General features: G+C 41.0%; 1 long non-coding RNA gene across 1 annotated transcript in view; it reads left to right on the top strand.

The window, feature by feature from the left end:
• The window catches only part of LOC104864762, a 38,510-nt gene extending 15,860 nt beyond the window's left edge, over positions 1-22,650 (top strand). Inside the window, exons 3-6 of the long non-coding RNA XR_780985.3 lie at positions 7,062-8,892; positions 10,518-10,674; positions 22,362-22,447; positions 22,552-22,650. This is a non-coding gene — a long non-coding RNA (uncharacterized LOC104864762). The remainder of the gene's footprint in view (positions 1-7,061; positions 8,893-10,517; positions 10,675-22,361; positions 22,448-22,551) is intronic.
• Positions 22,651-23,088: the final 438 nt, after the last annotated feature.

Here is a 23,088-nt window from a genome sequence, read left to right as displayed (position 1 = left end):
CACATAGCCCATGCCTGTGAGAGGTCTTAGCCCGTGAAATGTTCCCAGACAAACCGACGAGTTGTGCTCCTTTAGTTGAGGAACCTGAGGCACCAGGCTGGGAGGTGAGGTACACGTATATAGCAGAGCTGGGCTTGAAACTGATGTCTTCCTCCCCGAGAGTCCAGATGCTTTACACTGTCCAGCTGCCTTTCTTCTCCTGCAGATCAGGTAAGCCTACATCTGAGCTCCATCTCTTGGAGAAGCTTTGCATGGCCTTCCCCTCTAAAGCCTCCCTCACCCCATTCATTCTTACTACTACGTGTCCTTTATGCTGTTCGTTTATGTATATACAGACACATGAAGGCTTTCCTCTAGTCCAAGGTAAATTCCATTTGGGTTGACGGTCTCTACCTATTCACCACTGTGTCCTTGTCACCATGAAAAAGTCACATGGAAGAGTTGGTAAATCTGAATTGAGGAAAAGTAGAGATTTCTTATGGAAGAGTCCTTCAAGGGGAAATGAGATTGCTTCAGGCATTGTTCTCTTCTGATGTTTATCTGCCAGGTGACTTCAGGGCTTGGAATGCCGTGGGCATGCCAAGGCTGTGGACGGTTTGGTTTTATGGACCCAGTGCACTGTTGAGCATCCCTGGCCGGAGGCGTTGTGGTGGAAGCCCGAGCAGATGACACTGGCTACTGAGATGCTTCCTTTGTGCCGTGTTTCCTGTGGAACAGTATTTCCATCATGTGGGCTTTTCTTCTTCGGGAGGCTTCAGCAGAACCTGGCTGCTGCCCCTCCCCACGAGAGGAGTCCTGAGAGTGTCGCCCATCGTGATGGCCCGGTTGCCCTGCTGGAATGTTTTGGGTTGGGGATCATGACAGCTCTGGCCCGGGAGCCCTGAGAGAAGGCCTCTGACAAAGCCTTCCTGCTCTTCAGTATACAAACAAGGGGTGCACTCCTCCTCCACCTCCACACTGACAGGTAGGGAAGCAGTTCTTGGTACTGTCACTCCAGTTGGGACAGTGAGCTTGGATGTTCTAGTGGGCCAGGATGCAGGGTCTGAGCCAAAATCTTGGCGGCAGCATCCAGTTGTGCCACTTGCTAGCCATGTGGGCCTGTGCTGGTTAACTAATCTTCCTGTGTTCATGTTCTTTCTTTGTAAAGGAGGTAATACAATGCCTATTTCATAGACTATTTGCAGAAAAAATGACTTCATATATATATCTATTTCCTTCATTTGTGAAAATAAAAACTGGAGGCTGCCTCATAGGTGTTTTGAGGATTACATGAATCAAACCATACTTGAGACACTTAAATGGAGGGTGGCACAGAGATAGTGCTAATAAGTGTTAGAAGGGAGCTAGAGGGCTGTGAACTTGGGGCTGTCTCAGCTTTGAAATTCTTTTATGTGTTTTTTAAAAATATTGTCCTAACTTGAGTCATTCAAGCCAGACTTTTTATGCCCTCCAGTCAAAGTCGTGTTAACTGTCATACTGCACATGACTGTGGCAGTCAGAGGGCTGATGCCTGTCACAGCTGCAGATCTGGGCCATGGGCTTCTTTCCGTCAGATAATTTGGTTTAGTCTGTTTAGGATTAGGGAAGAACCTTTGTTCGTACTGAATGTCTAGCTTTCCCGAGAGAGGAGGGGACCATCTTGATGTTCTCAGCCCTAATGGCTAACAGAGCCACACTGACACCAGGGTGAGGCTGCGCGTGCTGTCAACTGTCCTACCATCCTGCAGGATTTACAGAATCTTCATCTGAGGCTGAACAACAGGAAAAGGTTTAGGCATTTTGTTTTCTTCTAACTCTAGCTTCTATGATTAAAATTCTGAAGTCCAGAACACTCAAGTCTAATTATTTACCAAGTATTGAATCTCACTCAAGCAAAACCTTTGTGATTAATGGGTCCAGCTGTGGCCGTTGTGCAGCCCAGGTTTTCTGACGGCTTTCAGACGTTGGCCATGCAGCTGTCCTCTGGAACTCTACAGCACACCAGAATTAAAATACCAAAGTTATTTTACAGGCTTGTCTGTGTCCACTGGAGAGATGGCATTCTTCAGGCAGGTTTCAATACAATCTGTTACACGTTTGAGGGATGCTGTAATCAGTCATCATTTTTTGTTTCTCTTAAATTCCTGGATTAGTTTGATTGAACAGTTTAGAAAGGTCCCATCCCAGGACACCCTTTTTCTCTTGCAAAGTATTACTCACTGAAGTCCCATTTTGCCCCTGCCTACCCAGTGCTACTCATGAGGGCCAAGACGTTGGAATGGGATTCCTGGTTTGTCCCTTCCCACAGTATGTGAAAGTTATTACGAAGACATGAGAGGGAGGGCCAGTTCAGAGTCTTGCTCACCAGGGGAGCCTTGCTCAATGGGAGAGAAAAAAGATCTGCACACGGAAGACACTGTTTCTGTTTGAGTCTGGGAAAGAAAGACATTGGAACGGCGGCAGGCTGCAACTTTGAGTCACCTCTGCATTTCCTTGCTGTACCAGGGAAGGCTAGGATGGTAATTTCCTCAGCAACTTAAGTGACAGGAAGGGTCTGGAGTTTGGAAATAGCTAAAGAATGATAACTTTTTCACATAACTTGACTTTAAATGATGAGCACAATTTTCTGTTTCTTGTGAGTTGGCATGCCTGTCCTAAGTCTGTAAAAATAAAGGGAACTTAAATGTAAGTATAGGGTCTTGATGTTGAACCCTGAGCAAATGGATCACTTGTTTGTTTCCAAGTTCACTTTTCCCAGGGAGAAGCCAAAGGAGAGAACTATGACGATTTAACTGGAAGGGCCTGTTTTGACATTATACAAGGTGAAGAAATTTCTCTCTGGCACTTTGTGGAGTCTATAAATATTAATAATGGTGTCTGCTATGTAAAAATGCAGCTTTCTTTTTTTTTTTTTTTCAATTTTAAAGAAGACTAAAGCCATATAACAGACCTGCATGGGAAGACTCTTTTGAAGTTGACCACACAGAGACTCAGCAAATGCTTGCTTCTCCTTTTAGGAATATTGAGAAGGAGCAGAATTTGCTGTAGATTTGCAGAAAGCTTCGTAACATATTTGTTATAGTGAGCACTTGGAGACTATTCCAATGAAGTAGGAAACCCTTAGGGCTGGCAGAGTTATTTATCAACATAAAATACCTTGACCTTTGCTATGTTTTAGCTGAACTGAATTTTCAGCATGTGGCTTACTTCTGATCAATTGTGTCTCCGTCTCCTACCTAGAGCTCAGCCTCTGATACTTTCAGTTCTTTTCATTCAGAGAAGAATGTTCTTGTCTGTGCTATTTTGGGACTCTAAGGGTCAAAGGTTTGATCTTCTCCCCGGGTTATTCCTAGGAGCTCAAGCCCACTGCTGTGCAGCTGGGGCTGGTCTCACGGGAAGTTCTGACGAAAGGAAAGAAGAAATGAAATGAAGCAGCCACCCAGTCAGAAGCCAAGAGGACTTGCAGCTGAGTCTGTCTGGTGCCTCCAATTTTAGTATCCTAGTAATTACTGCAAGAAGAAGGAATCAAATAGATTTTCAAAAAGTGTTCTTTTTTTTTTTTTATTTCAGGATGTGTGATTAGAGGATGGGAAAAAGGTCACAAATCTAGTTGAAAAGCCATAAAGCTTAAAAATATTCATTATTTAAAAAGAATCATCCATGTTATGCTTAACCATTGTAGTATTGGGATTTTTCTTACCAAACTAAAGGAAAACCTTAAGGATTTTTTTTTAAAAAACAAAGCACTCATCTGTTTCACTGTCAAAGTGGCTTGTATTTAATACATGAAAATGTTCTCTAAAAAAGTCAGTTTTTGATTCTTGTGGCTGAATTTTCCACAGTTTCTTGGTGATAAAAAACTTTACCCAATTTGTAATGTATTTAAGTGATAAATTTGTGCTATATTTAGTTGCACCAGTTTATAATATTGCTTAAAATGTCCTGCCTACTTTATAAAAGTTTGTCTTTCTACTTTCACTTGGTTGGGTGCAGGAACCAAAAAACTGAAATATAAAGAAGTTGGGTATCTAAGTGGTACAGTACTTTCCAATGGGACCTCCAAAAGAAAAGACATATGAAAACAGAGAAGAAATGAAATTAGAATGAATGATAAAGACTTTCTCATCACTCTGGAGGCTGACTGAAGAAGGAACTTAACTCCTGAATGGTATATAGGTGTGACATAAGAAAAGTGTAGAACAGAGAAAGATAAAGGTAAAAATACTAAACAAAAGAGCAATAAACTGCAAATTGACTGAAAAGAATAACAAGAAGTAGCAGCAAACTCCATATTCATAAAAACTAATTATTTAAAATGTTAACTTTGAAGATATTGAGAGAAAATGATTATCAATATAAAATGTATTTTGAAAGTGGGAGTAAAACAAAAGTATTTAATACGAAAGTAAGTGTTATCACTGGGAGACTTTAGCTGAGTGAAGCTTTAAAGAATGACAATTGTTAAGAAAGAAACTGGGCCTAGAGTTATAGTTAACAAATGAAGAAGAAGAAATGAAAAGAAAAACAAGGGGGGAGATGTGGGGAGCATAAAATAATTTATAATTATTAATAACTATAATGAAGATATATCTTGAATAGAATGGAGAACTATAGTAGGCAAAAATTATAATGAAAAATGAGCCAAAACTCTTTAAATCCCTTGTACTACTGAGAATATTAGTTGTTGTACTGATTAGTGCACACCTTTACTAGGTATTCACAGTAAAAATTTAAGAAACCCAATAAAAGAAAAGGATTTCATGCACACAGAGATGATGAAAGGACTGAAATGTACATCTAGTGGTATTATTTGGAATGCACTACAAAGAAAAAGCATATGTAGAGATAAAAATGACTGAGATAAAAAAATTTAGAAAGTATAACGAAACACTAAGGTTCTGAGGAAGAAAACAACTATTTGAAGACCTAAAGGTGATAAAAGATTGCAATCTACAGATTCAACAAATCAGTAAGGAATGCATGTCCACATTGTACAAGCCTGTATTATTATTCCAAATATTTATTGCTCCTTTTAATAGGGAAAATACTTGTCCAAGCAATGGCTATTGAGTTTGGTGGTGAAATTTGCTTTTAGTTAATGAAATGGAACATTGGTGGAAGATGTCTTTTCTAAGCAGAATCCCTAAAAAGTAGCATTTTTCCCCACACTTTTTTTCTCTGCTGGTGTGGTTACCGGGAATGCCTTAAATAAACACTCGTCTACTATCCTTGACTTTTTTCTTATGAAAACGAAATTTAACATCTAAGATTTAGCAAAGAGGTGTTCTAATTAAGAGACTGAGATGTTTTGGGGGGTACTGGGGATAGAACTTGGGTCCTGTGCTTGCAAGGCAGGTGCCAGAACCACTGAGCTAAATCCCTGGCCCATTTTTTTTTTTTGTACCAGGGATCGAACTTGGGCCCTTGCGCTTGCGAGGCAGTGCTGGAACTACTGAGCTAAATCCCCAGACCAAGACTGAGATTTTGCTAATGTTGTGCTATCCCCTTGGTATATTTGAATGTGCATCATTATATTTAGTTATTTCTGAAGAATTTATGAAAACAAGATATATATTTATGTGTATATCTATTTATAAATATATATAAAATTATATATAATATTCATCTATATAATTTTTGCTTGGACTGGCTGTGATTTTAGCAGAAGCCCCCACAAGATAGAAAATGCACTCAGATGCCTTTTTCAGAGCAGGCCAAAAGCTGGCTGTCTGTGAAACATTGTCCCTTGTGCTGGTGGTCAGCAAATTCAAGAGGAGCCCCAGCTGTCAAAGATTGGTGATTCAGGGAAATATCTAATTCTTTAGTGTTAACTAATAGTATCATCTTATTTTGCTATAGGGATAGATATGTATTAGGTGTTTCATTTTTAAAATTTCTGTGGACTGTAAGTCTTAAACACCAAAAAAATGCTTACAGCAAAAAAACAAACAACAATAAGAACCAAAAAACCCAATCCAACCCAAAACAAAACAGAACAAAACTAAAAACACATAGTGGGAGATCACTTCAAGAGGCCTGGACAGAGTCACCTGGAGTGATTGAACACAATGGGCAAGTGTGTAGTAAAAGTGTTGTGTGATATGGCAATTGTCAGACGGCACTTTGACTCCAACCATGAACGTGTTCCTGCAAGAAAAGAGTTTTTTTGAGGGGAAACTGAGGAAATGTCATTCCCACTCTCTTATTTTTTTGCAACTATATTTCTAAAACATAATCTGACAGCTGACAGCTTTCAAATTTCACTGTTTACAGCAAAACATGGTAAGCCCCTCTCTGATGGGGATTTTATCAAAATGTCCATGTTGTTTGGTAGTAATTCCCTTTTCCAAGATTCCCCCCAAAAGATAAAATTATGAGATGCCACTTAGCAGAGATACTGTTAAAGATTGAGTTCTGAGCGCGGCAAGTGATGTGAGTCAGCAGCTCACCCCTGACCTACAGGAGGCCGCCTGTTACTCCATGTGCTTGAATGAAAGCACAGATACAAATAATCATGGGAGGCTAGCAGTGATTTGCGTTATGCTATTGGTGTCACCATGAGAGAAGAGCTGGTGCAGCTGGTGTCTTTGCCTAGAACACAAGTGATCTACAATACTGTGATGCAGGCTTTTTTGTCACAAGACATAAGAACAGAGAAAGTGGCTTCAATTAGTAGTGATGGGCACTTTGCATGGTGAGGGCAACATCAGGTTTCACTCAATTCTTTATTAAGGAACCAAAATATCCAGTCATTCATTTACCTTGTATATCAAAAAGCTCTTTGTGCCCAGAAAAGCAGCAAAAAATTTGGTGATATCCTCAAAGATGTCCCCAAAATGGCTTGTGCTCTTAATTGTTGACAGTTTCAAGCACTCTTTGATGAAGTTCAGGCACAGTATAATGCTGTACTTGTGTACAATAATGTCCAGGGGCTGAGCAGAGGAGGAGTCCTGGAGAGATCTGTAGCCTGCTTGGATGAAATGAGGCTGTTTATGAATGAAAAAGGGCAGGGATATCCACAGCTCACAGATAAATAACCTGGCTTAACAACCTCATTATTTTTGTTGTTGTTGTTTTTACAGGTTGTGCACTACAATTCAATGTGCTGAACAAAACCTACAAGGTATAGGGGAAACATGCAGAAAGGATGTTTTGTGATACCAAAATGTTTGAGAGAAAACCACAGGTTTTTGAGAGACCTTCAAAATGGACAACTGAAATATTTTCCAAATCTAAAAATGCATTGAGAACATTCTCTAACATTTGCAGACGATCTTAGAAGCCATCAGGAAATCTATAAGGAAGTTTTCTAGCATTGTAGCAGCTGCAAAGGAGAATTTTAGTAAAAGATTTTTACAGTTCTATGATGTGGAGAAAAGTCTGTTTTCTTACATCTCCGAAGTTGAAGAACTTGATCTCTTCTGCTTACACTGTTGAGGTTTTGGAATCTGGAAATGGAGCTATAGGAATTTAAGAAAGCTGCATCTGGAAAATAAACTTTATGACCTGTGCACAATGCTTGAGAAGATGGAGTGATGGAAGGGCAAGGTCAGCACAGCTGGTAGCTCTGAAAATGAAATCCTTAAGGTGTGGGATTCTCTGTTCAATAATTTTAAGTCAATGAAAGCACTTGGGATTGCTCTTCTCACTTTGTTTGCATCGCCTTATGCTGTGAGCAGCTGTTTTCTACTTAGAATTGTATCAGATCTGATACAAGAAACAGACTGACAGAGGACCTGAACACTGAATGTGTTGCTGTCAAACTAAGGAGTGTGAGCCAAGGTCTGACAAATTATCAGTGTGCACACAACAGTGAAGATCACATTAACTATGACTGTTACCTTTCAGTAAAAAGCTATTTGGCTCTCTGAAAGCTGTTACTGTGTTTTTCTTTCAAGACAGAGCTGTTAATGTATAGTAATGCATACTAAACCTCAGCATTGAGGTTTCATTACGGTGCTGGCATGTTGCAGTCAGTAAGTGGGTTCTGGGTTGCACTTTGCCCACTTGGCCTATGCTGTATTTGACATCAACAGAGGATCCAGTGGAGAGATGGCCCAGTCTCTTTCCCACAACAAGATCCAGTTGCAAGAACCCCTATACTGTTCACAATAGTCCTGTAGGAAGTCTGCCTTACTGTGCTTTAACATGGATCCTTTTCAACACTGCCGCGCAGGAACTCACGGCATTCTCCACCCTCAGGGTCTCTGTTGCGATGAAACTGTAAAGTTACCCTGGAAACGTTACACAATAAGATAGGCTTCTTTTAAAGTCCATATTTGCTACACTTGGGTGAATGTCTGGCGAAGGCTCCTGTGCTGAAGGCCTGGACCCTGGCACAGTGGCGTGGAGAGGTGGCTAACCACTTCCGGGAAGTCTTTGGCTGTTAGAAGTTGCCTGTAAAAGGGATAGTGGGAGCTCAGGCCCTTCCTCATCCTCTTTGTGTCCTGGCTTGTGACATAAGCAGTTCATCACACTCTCACTGTCCTTGGTCACCTTTACAAGAGACAATGCTATGGGGCCATCTGATTTTAGACTGCAATCTTTAGCACTGGGATCTAAAATAATCTTTTTCTTTTTCTTAGTTAACTGCCTATTTTGTTAGAGTAATGAAAGCTGAATCATCCAACACTGTACATTTTGTAATCCCTAAGACAAAAGTTGGAATTGTACAAAGACGGGAAACTGTCAATGAAATGAACGTACAGAGAGGAAATCACACGGAAGATCCACGTGTCCAGAGTATTGCTGAGTCAGGCTCTAGCTACCATATGGACTTATGTGGACACAGCTCCTGACATAAAATCGAGAGTTGCTTTGTATTCATTGATAATGGATAGACACAAGAGCAATGTCATTTTGGTTTATTTTCATTTGCTGTAGCAAAATGCAGCCAATGGAGGAACTTATAAGGTAAAAGTTTGGTCCATTTAAAGATACTTCATGCTTATTGCTATGTGTGTACAGGATGTAGTGATTGCATGCCTTGTGGTGAGTGAGTAAATGCACATTATTCATCTTGAGTCTTTTGTCCATCTCCATCCCCTCCCTGTGGTTTTGAAGGCTGGGAAATCCAGAGATATTTGGTGATCTGTGCTGTAACATGGTGGAGAGTAAAAGAACGAGAGCGAGGGAGTGGGCAGAGCAGGGCTGAGAGCAGGTGGCTCTCGCAACAACACACTGCATGGTAACCGAACACTGCCCACCCTGTGTATTTTTACAGAGATGTGCATCCTTTTTATTCTGTGTGACGAGCAGCAGAGGTTAGAATATCTGGAACCCTTTCTGCTTCCGCTTCCAAGAGAAGAACAGATTTTCCCCCTTGTTGTAGGATGAACGTTTTCCTATAAGACTTAGAAATTGTTCGATTGCTCTACCTGATGAAGTATGCATTGCAGAAAAAGTAGGAGAAGAGGCCCTCGCAGGGAGGTCTGTGTGTGCCTGACTACAGGACAGAAATGACGAAGGACACAGCTATGCCATGCAAACCATACATGCCTTAAAATACATTTCCTAGAAAACAGTGTACTTCATTTGTTTCATATTTATTTGCATAGTCTAATTAAAAGTTATATAATTGCATGTATTTTCTCATTAGTTTTGGTTTGCTTGTAACTCCTGTGTATTTGTAGTTCGCTCCTTTTGTTTGATTGGGTTCATGAATGGTGTATTTTTCAATTGTGTATTTTTCAAAGAACCAGACTACCTATTTTGAGCGTTTGGTTTCCAAACTCATTAATTACTACTTTAGATTTATTAATCCCTCACTCCGCTTTTTCCCTGGTCCCAGGTTCTGGCCTGCTCACGTGGGTGTCTCCACCGTGCGCACTGCTCGGCCCCCCTAGCTTGCAGGGCAGTCAGGCCCAAGCTTTGCGAGTCCCTCGCCTTCACTCGTCGTTCAGGGAGCCCTGGACACAGACGTGATGGCAGTTTCCTGACCAGTCTGAGATTTCCACACCTTGGGGAGACCCCTAGATGGAAGGGTTGCTACATATTTGTGATTTTCCCCCTTGAACCCTAAACTTTTCAGCAGTGTTCTTGCCTTCAGCCCTCTTCTGATACATGTTTGCTGCCTGCCCGTGCATTACTTCACCTGGTGGCTTGATGCCTCCCCGCTGGAGTTGGGACCCTTGAGCGATGCATCGTCGGTCGTTCCTTTCCTACAAACAGTCCCTGCGTGCGCTTTGCTTTTTCTCCCTTCCTCTTTTTTGCTGCGCTTCTTTTTGTAAGAGATTAAAGATGGTCAAAAACCAGAAGCTGCTGCCATCTTCCTTTGACTTATTTTTGAAATTAATTTTAAGCGATTCATGGAAGTTGTAGGCATTAATGGGTAGCATGATGCTCCAATTCGTGTACATATTGTGAAACATTTAATTCAGGTTAAACACAAACATCTCCGCAAATATTTATCATTTCTTTATGGTAGGAACTTTGAAGACCCTTCTAGCTTTTTGAAATGTACGGTACGATATTGTTCTGAATAGTCAGTCACCGAACTGTGTCATAGCACATTAGAACTTTTTTTCTTTTTTCGGTAGTTCCAAGAATCGAACACAGGGCCTCTCACACTCCAGAGGCAGCAGCTTTACTGCTGAGCTACATCCCAGCCCACGTCAGCACTTCCTAAGCCTATCTGTGACGTAGTACCCAGTCGCTGAGTTCCCCCTCCCCTCCTGCTCCTCTTCCCAGACTCTGGTAAGAATCATTTTATGTCAAATTCTGTGAGATCAACTTTTTCTGATTGCATATAAGACAGCGATCATGTGATGTGTGTTTTTCCTTCTTTTGTGTAACATAACCTCCAATTCCATGCATGGTATCATACATGATGTAACTGCGTTCTTTTCCTTCTTTTTTTGTTTTTATTTTCAAACTCAGGACCTTCTTTTTGTGAGAGGCAGGTGTGGCACCACAGAGCTGAATCTCCAGCCCATGACTGCATCCTCTTTCTAGCTGGGTAGTGTTCCACCAAGTGCACGGACAGCATTTTCTTCGTGAACACTTAAACTGGCTACCTAGTGTGGTAATGCCGAGCAGTGCTGCAGTGGGCCTAGGAGTTCAGAGGGCTCTGACACACCAATTTCACTTTCTTTGTGCTTGTTATGTCCAGTAGTGGGATTGCTGGGTCACATATTAGCTACATTTTAAGTTTTGAGGAACTTCATGATGGTGCCCATAGCAGTAGTACTAGTTCACATTCCTGTCAGAAGTGTTCGAGGATTCCTACTCCTCCACACCCTCACCACAGTGTGATGCCAAAGCCTTTGACAACAGCCTCTCTTGTTGGTTTGAGGTGATAGCTTTGCGTTTCCTTGATGACTGGTGAGCTCAAACATCATTTTCTGTACCTGTGAGGCACTTATGTGTCTTGCTTTTGGAACTTTGACTTATTTCTGAGATGCCCCCTGCTGCCCTCCTGAGGGTGCAAGTCAAGAGTGGAGTGGGAGAGCAGAGAGTCATGCTGACGTCATGGCAGTGATCAGGTGGGAGATGATGATGGCTTAGATGTTTTGAAAGGGTGGACAGAGAAATCCTCTCTGAACTGCCGACCGACTTGGAGGAGACCCTCACCCAGGGACAGCTGAGCGGCCATCCTTACTGTCTGGCAGTTTCCAGATGTGTGCAGAAGTCAGTTCCAATCAGTGCTTCTGGTCCTGTGTGAGTCGGATGACAGTGGGCGGGGAGAAAGGAGCTGACGCTTTCCACACTGTTAGACAGGCAGCAATGAAGCCCAATGCGAAGCTCACTGTTGGAACCTATAGAAACAGCCAAGGATTCTCTCCTGCCCCACAAAAACATCCTACCATCTTCAAAAATAACTTTAATTGAGTTTATTGGTACAATCTAGGTATACAATACAGTTACATTCATCACTGGGATCTTGTACCTCTACATGACAGGTCTTGGTTCTCATTTTTTTCCCCTTGTCCCTGCCCTCCCTTCACCCCCTCCTCCCCTCCCCATTTACAAACACTTTTTTCCATTTTTTTCTTTTCCCTTATTACCTTTCCCCTACCCTTCCAACTTTCACTTTCCCTACACCTTTAGCCCTTTTCTTCTTTATTCACAGTCAATTATCTCATTAGTGTCTTATGCACTATTACAGTTTTTCACACCCGAGAAACTATTTGGTATTTACACATGTGTGCCTTATATATTTCACTTAGGAATATATCCTCAATATGTATCCATTTTCCTATGACTGAATCTAATTTCTCATTCTTTATGGCTCAGTAGTATTCCATTTTATAGAAAAACCACATCTTCTTTATACAGTTTCCAACTGATGGGCAGATGGGCTATTTCCAAGTTTTAGCTATTACAAACTGTGCCGCTATAAACATAGATGCACATATATCACTGTGATATGATTCTTTTAATTCTTTTGGAAAGATACCCAGCAGAGGGATGTCTGGGTCAAATGGAACCTCTAGTCCCAGCTCTTTGAGGTATCTCCATATTGATTTCCATAGTGGTTGCACCAGTCTGCACTCCCACCAACAATGGAGAAGGGTTCCTTTCTCCCCACAATCCCAACAACATTTGTAATTGTGATTTCTTGATAGGAGCCATTCTTTGTGGGGTGAGGTGGAATCTCAGCGTTGTTTTCATCTGCATCTCTCGAATGACCAGTGATATGGAACATTTTTTTCATATGTTTTCTTGCTACTTTTACTTCTTTGTCTGAGAAATGTCCGTTCATATCAGATGTCCATTTTTTAATTGGGTCTTTATATTTGGGGGCTGATTGTTTTGAGTCCTTTATATATTCTAGATAATAGTCCTTTGTCTGAGGAGCAGCTGGTGAATATTTTTTCCCACATTGTAGGTTGACTCTTAGTTTTGTTGATGGTTTCTTTTGTAGTGCAAAAGCTTTTTAATAAGATAAGATCCCAGTTGTTGATTTTTTCTGCTAGTTTTTAAAAATACTTAAAGTGTGAGGAATCAACGCTCTTTTGTCTTTTCATGGATTATTTACTACCACTTTGGGTAAACTGATGACAACCTTCCTATTTGCGTTCTCTTTTGGTAATTCATCTGCACAAAGTACATGGGGGAAATTGTCTACGTTTACAACATAAGCAAGTGTACTGTGCTTTCTGCTTGGCTTCGTTATGTTATGGTAGGCACAGTTAACTGGTGAAGATATCAACCCTGTTTCCTATGACACCGTACAACAGCCATGGTGTCTAGTAAAAGTAATGCGTGTAAAATGTGCTAAATGCTGTATGTGCCTCCTCCGACTCCACAGAGTCACCCTGGGAGAGGGTGAGATCGTGACTTCCCCTGTAGAGACTGCTCTGCGGAGCCTCAGCAGTCCTGACCAAGGACATTCGTCCACGAAGTTACTAAGCGGGGAGCCACACGGAGTTCTATCCGTAGCCATTCTTCGGTTCCTCCACTCAACTGACAAGCTCATTTTTTCTGCTTAATAACATTAAGAGGTCTTTGCAGTGGACTGCCAGCTTTTTAATGAATCAATCAGATATTTCAGGACCCATTTGGCCTCCTTTCCTGGAATAAATTTCTTTTCTGGACATGTCAAATAAGGCTGAAATGCCCCAAATCAACACATGAAGGATACAAACATAACCAGCAAGGTTTGTGAAAGGGCTAAATTAGCCTCTTTAGTAAAGTGCCTTTTATTTTACTGTAGGTTATTTTGTTGTGCAGTAAAATTCATCTGTACTGCACAGTTGTTTAAAAGCAAGGCTCATGCCATTTGAACAGAAACCTTTGCCTGTTGGTTTATTACTTTCAGATTAGTTGATCAACAGTTTGCAACTCAACATTAAATTTTGTTCCTTGTGAAATTGTTCAGGCTAATAGGTTTCATGTGTTGTTGTTCAATTTATCTGGCTATTAGAAGAAGTCATTAAGTAGACGAAAACAGCTTTTAGAAATAATGAGGCTTTCATTTACGGTACAGGCATTTTTCTTTAAAAAGGCATCATTAATCACATCGTTAAAACACTAATTAAAAATGCTTTACTTTGATTTGCTTCATTTTCCTGAACTATATTAAATACCAGTTGGTCAGGTGGATTCTATGCAAAGATCAAAACTTTTATGCTCATATTTGTCATAAAAATTAATAATATCTCTGCTTTGTGCCTTTTTTGTCGTGTGTGCATGCACACGTGTATGTGTGTTTGTGTGTGAAAAAGAGCAAGATAATTATTCAATTCAAGAACAAGAGTGAAGAGATATATTTTTCACTAATACAGCATCTTTCAAAATATAGAAGTTATAGTCAAATATAAATGCCAACTATCTAAGAATATAAAATGTATCAAAATGTATTTATCTTTAGTTGATGAAATTTTATTTTTAATTCTATTGATGTCTTTGAGTTTGCTTAATGTGAAAACTTGATTTCTAAACATTCCTTTAGCCATGGACTGTGCTTTGAGGGGAACTGAAATGTTGCAGCTCGTGCTCTCCCTGTAAACTAAGTTTAGTAAATTACCCAGTCTGTCCCTGACTTGCTCTGCAGTGAATAATTGTAACATTCTTTGGGCCTCAACTTTCCACACTTGTAAAATGGCAGAGTTGGAGCTGGTGATTTTATGTTTCCTTCTACATATAATCTTTTGTGAGTTAAAGTATAATTTTGTTCTTAGACAAAGAAAATCTCCAAGAACCTCGGTATGAAGTGTATTTCCTTTATTCACGTATCCCACTCTTTTGCATGTTGTCATTATTGTGCTTGATTTGAAGGTTCTCAGGCACTGCACTGAACTTCTATATTGAATGAAAGAATACTAAAAAGTATAAATACCTTGTTATCATCTACTCCCCCACCAAGTAGAGCTGTATTGTACAACATCAGATGCTTTGCCTGAGCTAAATCAAAATACAGACATTACTGTTTGCTCAGTGAGGCACTGCATGACAGTTATATGACTTTAACATTTGCTAACATGGCATATATATTTCTGAATATAATCTTGTACTTATTTTAATCTCATTGTTGCATATCAAAATTGATAGCAGTAAAGAAATATGAGCAAAGCATAAACAGATCACGTCTAACTGTAACTCATTTGAAAATGTCACGTATTTTGAGCTCCGCAGCTATGCAGATTGATAAAAAAAACCGTGGCAACAAGTGAGGGTCATAGCAAGGAATGTTCCGTATTGCAACACACCAGGTCATTTACCCATTGTTCTACCTTTGCTTTGCTTTTCTTCCTGAACATTTCAAAGATGTAAAAGACATGGGGCTTTGGAGTCAAGGCTGGAATCTCATTTACATCATTGATTAAATAGATCTAGCAGTGTCTAGTCCATACTGTTTGTGGCTAAATGAAAGGCTAAATGCTATTCATTCAATAGCATTCACAGAGTGTCTGCTAGTTACCGGCCACAGCAGCCCTGTGAGGAGCAGGGATGCCAAGGGTCCCTCCCAATGGGCCTCCTATTCCAGGATGGAGGTAATAAATGGATTACACAGCTAATTCTCCTTGGAGAGGTAATGACAAGACAAGCACACAATGCTCATTAGGAATGGCTACATGTGCTGTAACTTCACCTCCTACTTGAATATGTTGTTAATACGTACACTCAGTGGTTATTTAGACTCAACTCAAGTCTACATGCTGTAGTTTTAAGTGTCCCCAGGCTTGTCCTCCAGCAGCCTTTTGGGAGACAGTGGAGCTTTGAAGATGTGAGTTCTACTGGGAGGTTTTTTGGTCACTTGGACACTCACTTGACGATGGAGACATTGGGTCCCAGCCCTGTCCTCCTTCTCCTCCTCCTTTTGCTTTAATGGTGAAGTGAACAGTTTGTCCCCTCCACATGGTCCCTGCCATGACATCCTCCGTCCTCACAGGCCCAAGAGTAACACAGCAAACTGATGATCGTCTGGGACATCAAAACCTCAGAGCAAAAATGAACCTGTTCCCTTTAGAAGCTGATGAAGCTCAGATGTCTGTTACAGTGATGCAAAGCGAATGCACCAGTGAGAACTTCTCCGTGAAAAGCCTATCTGCCTTCTGGGTAGCTCTGAACAGGAGTATTTTCACCTCAGCATCTCGTGATCATCTACCAGTCTTTTTCATGCATGGGGGACCCCCAGATGCTAGGAGCCCCAAAGATTTCCTCTGACAGCTTCTCCTCACCAAGCCAGCATCCCAGTCGCCTTGATCACCACCGTGCAGCATCTTGGAACCCCTCAGTTTCAGGTCCTTACCTTTCCCCATTTTCCTCCTGAAATCCAAACTCCGTGAGGCTTATGACCAGAAGAGAAGAAAATGCCCTTACGAACCTGAAGCTAATGTACTCGAAGGGCTCTGTCCCGTTACTTTAGCGGGAGCTTACTCTAACTACTTTGCCAGCCAAACAACACTGGTTTGTTTAGTCGGGTTTCTATTAAAACCCTTGAGACTTTTGAAAATTACACTAATTATTTTTGAGCTCACTCACTTCTTTTCTGAAGTCATAAAACTGATGTTACGGAACCAAATACAAGACCTACATCCTTTCCAAAAGACTGATTGGGGCAAGACAGTGTTTATCAGTCTGTGGTCTCTGAAGCACTCTGTATTGGCTGCCATCAAATTTGCACTTTGGTTGAGTTTAGCATCATTTGGATATGGTTGTTTAAACAGTTTCATGTTCTCTTACTGGTATCTTACTCACCAGAGGCACTTTGGAAAATACATGAATCCATCTGATCTAAGTGTGCAGACTTGGTGTGTGGAAAGTATTTCATTTTGGAATTATAAATTATATATGATGATGCACTGAAAGGAAGACATTTTATGGGAACTTGATTTGGTTCCTTAAAGACATCTATCTATCTATTATCTATCTATCTATCTATCTATCTATCTATCTATCTATCTATCTATCTATCTCGGTTCATGAACTTAATTCTGTCCATGATTCTGGTCTCAGCTGAATTGGATGAGACCTGAATCAAACGCAATGGGTAGGTTCAATGTTGACCTTATGGTAAATTTGATTTGGTTCTTGTCCCATTCCATTTGCGACCAGAGTCGTGGAGAGAACTGAGTTCGTGAACCAAGGCAATATACACAATCTGAGAAATGTATAATTGATATTTCTGGCAGGTAAGATAACTTGTCTGCCAATAGATTGTCTTACAATAGTAGTGTCAAATTGACAATAAGTCTTGTAAAGCCATCTTCTATATCTTGTCCTTTCTGGTCATGAGCACCCTAACTGCAGCTGTTATTTGGTGTCCAGTGCTGCACGGGTCTGCCACGAACATTACTTGGGCTGGCTCTCTTCTTTTAACTTGAACATTAGAAATGACTTGCTCAGCTCTGAGAAAGGCTTTCATTTTAGAAATAAGATTTATTGAATTACTATAAAACTGTACATTTCTGCACAAACTCAGCTGTTGCATCAATGGCATCTGCATGGGAACGGTTAGTTCCTCCTGGTCAGAGATGATAAAAGGAGAAGCCATCAGCCTGGACCGTTGGAGGAGGCTGTGCCTTGGCTTAAACTAGATTGTCCTCTTCAGTCTGCTCAAGTCCCCGTGCTTGTGAGGCTAGAGGTCCCTTTCTTTGACTGGGGTTCTTTCTGTGATTTAGTTCAATTCAAAATGGCACATATATTTTTATGCCATTTAGAATTGAATGTCACATGAGTGACTCAGTGGTGATTTCCTCTGATTATCACTAAATTGTGCCACCTTCGCTTCAAAATTTCCCTTTCCATCCCTTTTCCTTCTGCTTCTTAGTTTGGGAGGACCAGAGACTTGTGCTACACGTGTGGCCTGAGGGCTTCTGATTCTTGGTCCTGTGCTTGCTTCGTCTTCAGCTGCCAGCTCACAGTTTGCCTGATTAGTATTCTCTGCGTATGGCAGGGAAAGAATTTTTCTGACACCTCGGTTGGTACAGTGCCTGCCCAGCAGAGGTGCAGAGCTGCAGATACAGCAGCACAGGCAGGGTAGCAGCATCCACGAGGACTTTTAGGGAAGTTTTCATGCTCTACAGAGGCATTTACAAAAGTACTAGTTAGCCATAATGTGCTTTCATTTAAATAATACTTACTATTACTGACTAATTAGAGGCAGACTATGTTTTATTCTTGCCCCAAAGAAATACATCAGAAGTTTAACTAGCATTAATACCTGTGTAATGATCCCATGCATTTTTAATCTGAATTGTAGACTGAATATGATTTAATAATGATAATTTAAATACTCTCCACTTAAACTTGTATATAAAATGTGTCTACTTTTTGAGAATTCATTTAGGAAACAGTATCCCCCCACCAAGTTTATCATTTTTGAGACGATCTTAAATTTATGTGGATTTTTTTTTTTTTTTTTGGTATCAGGGATCAAACTTGGGTCCTTGCACTTGCGAGGCAGGCGCCAGAACCACTAAGCTAAATCCCCAGTCCTATGTGGAATTCTAATAATTAAGAGAGCTCCTGTGTAGCGTTTAACCAGTTTATAAAGCTGCAGTACATTACACAGTCAAGAAACTAAAACTTGTCCAGTCAGAACACTGAGCAGTTTTATCACAGTGGGACTCTCTCCTCTCCTTATACAGCCATGCCTGGGTCCCTCTCCTCCTCTCTTGTGTCCATTAGCCTTTGGCCACCACAACAAATGTCTGAGATAACTAAAGAGAACATTGTTATTTTGGATTAGAGTTCCACACATTCTACCTATGGCTAGGTGGAAACATTGCTCTTAGACGTAATGGGGGAGGACACCCAATCGTGGCAGCTGTGTGTGGAGTCATACCCCTGTACAGCTCATAGCAGGACTAAGAGCAGAACAGGACTAAGAAACAGAACAGATCCCACAATCCCTTTGGAAGCCACACTCCCAGGGGTCCTAGGGCCTCCCAGCATGCCTCAGGTCTTACAGTTTCCAAGATCTCTGTTAGCACCAACCAGGGACCAAGCCTCAACACATAGCCTTTGGGGGTGCACCATATACAAATTGTAGCACCCGATGGAGCCCACCAATCTGCTCACAAATCCTTATATTTTTGTCATTTTCAAAAACATATATTAAAGTAAGCACACAGTGTGTAAGCTTTTGGGATTGGTTTTGTCCACACTGTATTTCTCTGAAGACCCACCCTCGCTGCTGTGAATCAGTGGTCATTTCATTGCTACTGCTGAGTATTATTCCACAATAGGGTTGGGCTGTAGCTTCTTTACCATCCATGACCGAAGGACTTTGGAGTCACTTACACTTACTCATCCTGAGAAGTGATAGATGAAACTGCAATGCATTTGTGTGTGAGTGTCACAGCTCTTGGATAAACACCCCCTGTGCAGTTACTGGGTTGTATGGTGGTTGCACGGAGCAGTCATTTCCATTTGTATCGACACAACCATGAAGTGCTGGAAGTGATATGGACAGTGATTTCAGAAATGAAATAAAGTCTTAAGTGTTTGCAGAACTCTGTCCAGTAAGTCCCCAACTGACTTACAAACATTCGAGTTGCAAACTTTTGCATGTGTACTGTGTGAGAGTCACTGTTGGCTCATGGATGAATTTGATTGATGAATAATTCTCCCAGAACAGAACCTATTCATAAGTTGGACACTTACTGTATTTGAAAAATGAAGAATCTGTCTGCATTAATAATCATTCTCTGGTTGTTGACTCCTTTCCATAGCTCCCTGAGTTTGAGCTTTGCTATGTGTACAGGCATTGAGTTAACACCTCAATCCAGTCTCGCAGCAAGCGCTCACTGCAGAGTAGCTGTTGGAAGGAATGGAGTCACACTGTGGAACATTCTGGAAGCTGGTCATCATCCTGACCCAAGTGGTGTATTTATTTAATCTAGTGTTGAGATTGGGTTTATGCAATTATGCTTTTCATCATCTGAGTTTTTTTTAAACTTCTGTTTCTTCTTCTCTGCATTGTACATTGTTTTTCATTAAAGGCCAAGAGACTATTTCAACATGAAAGCATTTAAGAATTAAAGCAAAACAAAACAAAAAAAAAACAAAGTAGCCTGGTATGGTGACACATACTTAGTCCTAGCTACGGGGAAGGCTGAGGCAGGAGGATTGTGACTGTGAGGACAGTGTGGGAAACTTAGCCAGACTTGTCTCAAAAATTAAAATGGATTAGTGATAGGTTAGTGATGTAGCTCAGTGGTGCTTGCATGGCATGCATGAGCCCTGGGTTTAACCTTTTCTATCACAAAAATAGGAAGGGTGGCAAGGAGGGAAAAAAGAGGGAAGGAAGGTAAAAAGGAAAGAAGGATAGAGAGAAAGATGGGTTTGGAGTATTAACCTGCTTGTAATTTTTTATTTCTTGACAAAATTTTCCCTTTCCTGAGGTCATAGACAGAATGTAATCCCTAGTGTGAAAGGAGCACTCATTACAGTAGAAGACGCACTGTATTAATCTTCTTCAAAATACTACACCCTACTTCCAACACTCTTATCCCATCTTTCCGGTCAGTTTTGGAGGCAGTTCCAGAATTCAACTTGTGTGAGTGTCTTTGGCTGTGCTGTCATGATTGCCTGAATATCCTGAACCCAAAGCATTTATCTTTCGTGGTCATTTTCACTTTGGGGGAGAGCCGGAAGTCAAGTCCTCCCTGGGGACCCATCCCATGAGTCAGGAGGACAAGGACATGGGACACACTGTGATGTCACCAGCCTGCATGTCCCTGGATGGCACTCAGCAGCCGCAGTTACTGCATTTTTGATCATAACTTGTGATGGTGCTCATGAAAGAGAACTTCCAAAAACTGCTTCAGCCGGTGGTAAGCATGATGGGATCCGTGTGTTCTAAGTGAGGGAAGTATTTTGAAGGAGATTCATGGAAATGTGTGATCATTTGCTGTATATGTTGAGTACATCTCATATCTTAAAAATTCGGAGTCATTTTTGGCATCCTGAAGACCACGTCTTGTCTTGATGTATAAGAATGCAATAAATACCACTCTATGAACTTTACTTGGTTTTCTTGTTTATTTTCCTCCTGTCCTCTACATTAGCAGTTGTGTAGATTTCTTCATTCATAAGAGCTTTACTCATTTTGTTTTCCTTCTCCCGGACATCTGCGGATTTTACCACCAACTGAATCAGCATCCTTAAGAACCGCAGAGTGCTTTTGGTAAATCTGCCTGAGAGCCAGGCTTCTCCATTTCCTGCCCTCCTTTTTCTCCAGTGAACATCTCTCTTCTGAAGCTCTCTGTCCACACAGCTCATCACCACCCAGAACCGTGATCTTTCTGAGACACTAACTCCCCATTTTCTGTCGTCTCTGCCCGTGACTACCACTTGGTTCCAGGGTGACATCCAAGACCCAACCTCACGAGGCTTCTCACTGAGACCTTCTTGCTTTTATATTTTGTCTCTCTCTTTCTGCATCTATGACTTTTTCATTCAGCTTTGTCTTTTCACAAAACGTTCTCTGTCGATACTGTTTTCAGATGCATATTTCCAGGAATATCACTGAACCTCATGTCTTTATGAGGTCTGACCATTCAGGCAACCACGTACCTAGATTCAAAAGTTGCCAGGAAGGTCCAGGAGTTCTGCACCTGTTGCTATGGGAACCTGCAGAGGGAGGTGCCTAGCTCAGCAGATATGTCGTGGACTCGCTATTGAAGGCCAGAAGGGTCCTGTGAAGTTGTGACAACAGCAACCAAAAAAATGCAAAATAACTGAATTAAAGACACGAAAGAGGACTATTCACAAAAGGATAATAATCATGGAATAAGTATGAGGAAAAGGGGGGTATTTTGAAGGGGAACTAATGGCAATGTGTCTTTTATTATAATAAAAGTTTTTTAAAAATTTAACACTATGTATTCTGTTCATACCGTATACACATTTGCTTATTTTATTAGATTCTGCTTATTTTTATTAAGTATACAAAGATACTTTTTTCATACAGTTGTGCAAATTCATTCTGATTCTGAAGTCTGACTTTAAGATACATTTGACTTATTTACATCTTCTTTTGCACTTTTTGAAAAGGAAAGAATTATTTAATCTACCAAAGGTACTATAATAATTTATGAAATAGCTATAATTAAGTATAAAAACCTCTGAAGAAAAGTAGATAGAATGATCAGCACCTGGACAGGTTTCTCTTTCTACCAAGTGTTCACAGGATGTCACTGGTGAGTGAAATTCTGGTGAATTCCCATGGGAATGCAGCTCCTCGTCTTTGCCCAAAGTCAGAGCCCAAGTTATCAGAACCACTGTAATTCCATTTCAAAAGAGAGGCTCTGCTCTGTGCCACATTATCTGAGCAAGCTGAAATTGCTCTAACAGATGATAGAAACAAAATAATTATTTGTAAGGCAATTTAAACATTATTATCACAATGTCATTTTGTCACTGTGAAGTTTGAACTTAACCTTTAATCATATGAGAAGTGAGAAATGACACTTGTGTCTTATTCACAGGTACCTCCAGGTCTCCCTTCCAAATAAGCGTCTACGGCTTTGCATATACACAGACTCAAGGGACAGATACCTCTTGGTGACCAGCTGTGAGTGTCACCCTCCAACCCGACTCTGCTCTCAGATCACGGGTCAGTGAGTGATAGCAAGTCCAGGTGTGAGGCTGACCATAGCTTCGCTGCTTTCCCCCCAGGTCTGTCCAAAGGAAGCCCCTCTTGTCTAGGCCCATCCAGCCACAGTGCTGCTGTGAAGAACCAGGGAAAATACCAAAGAGCAAGCAAAGAAAGTTCAACGAACAACTGACCTCAAGGAGTTCTATTAATTTTCTTCCTTCTCCTATAAACTCTCTTCTCCTTCGACACCTATTTGTGTGCCCGGTGGATCCCATATTTTCTTTGATGATGGATTATGGTCCTTCCTGCACCTCCACTGGGTTGGATGTGGGAGAGGAGAGTGGTGAACCGAACCCCCTTAGCTAGCAAGCCACACAAGCGAGGGGATTCAGATCTTCTCATGTGACTCCCACTCTGTATAAGATGAAGCTTAGAGAGTTTTCTGTACATTTCCAAATTAGCAAAACTATTTATTCACTATGTAGCTTAATTCTGCTATATTTCTCCAAAATTTTCTTATTCCTTTCCTAATTGGGTCTCAGTTCTCACAGGACACTACTTGATACAGAGTAACTAAAATTGTGTGGTGAGCTCCTGGGAGTGTCAGTGTCCTCCCA

This window comes from Fukomys damarensis, unplaced genomic scaffold (genome assembly GCF_012274545.1).
Source record: "Fukomys damarensis isolate Sample0158 unplaced genomic scaffold, DMR_v1.0_HiC HiC_scaffold_38, whole genome shotgun sequence".
Taxonomy (NCBI): Eukaryota; Metazoa; Chordata; class Mammalia; order Rodentia; family Bathyergidae; genus Fukomys; species Fukomys damarensis.
Note: the sequence above shows the minus strand (reverse complement) of the source record. Positions and strands in the feature narration are given on the sequence as shown.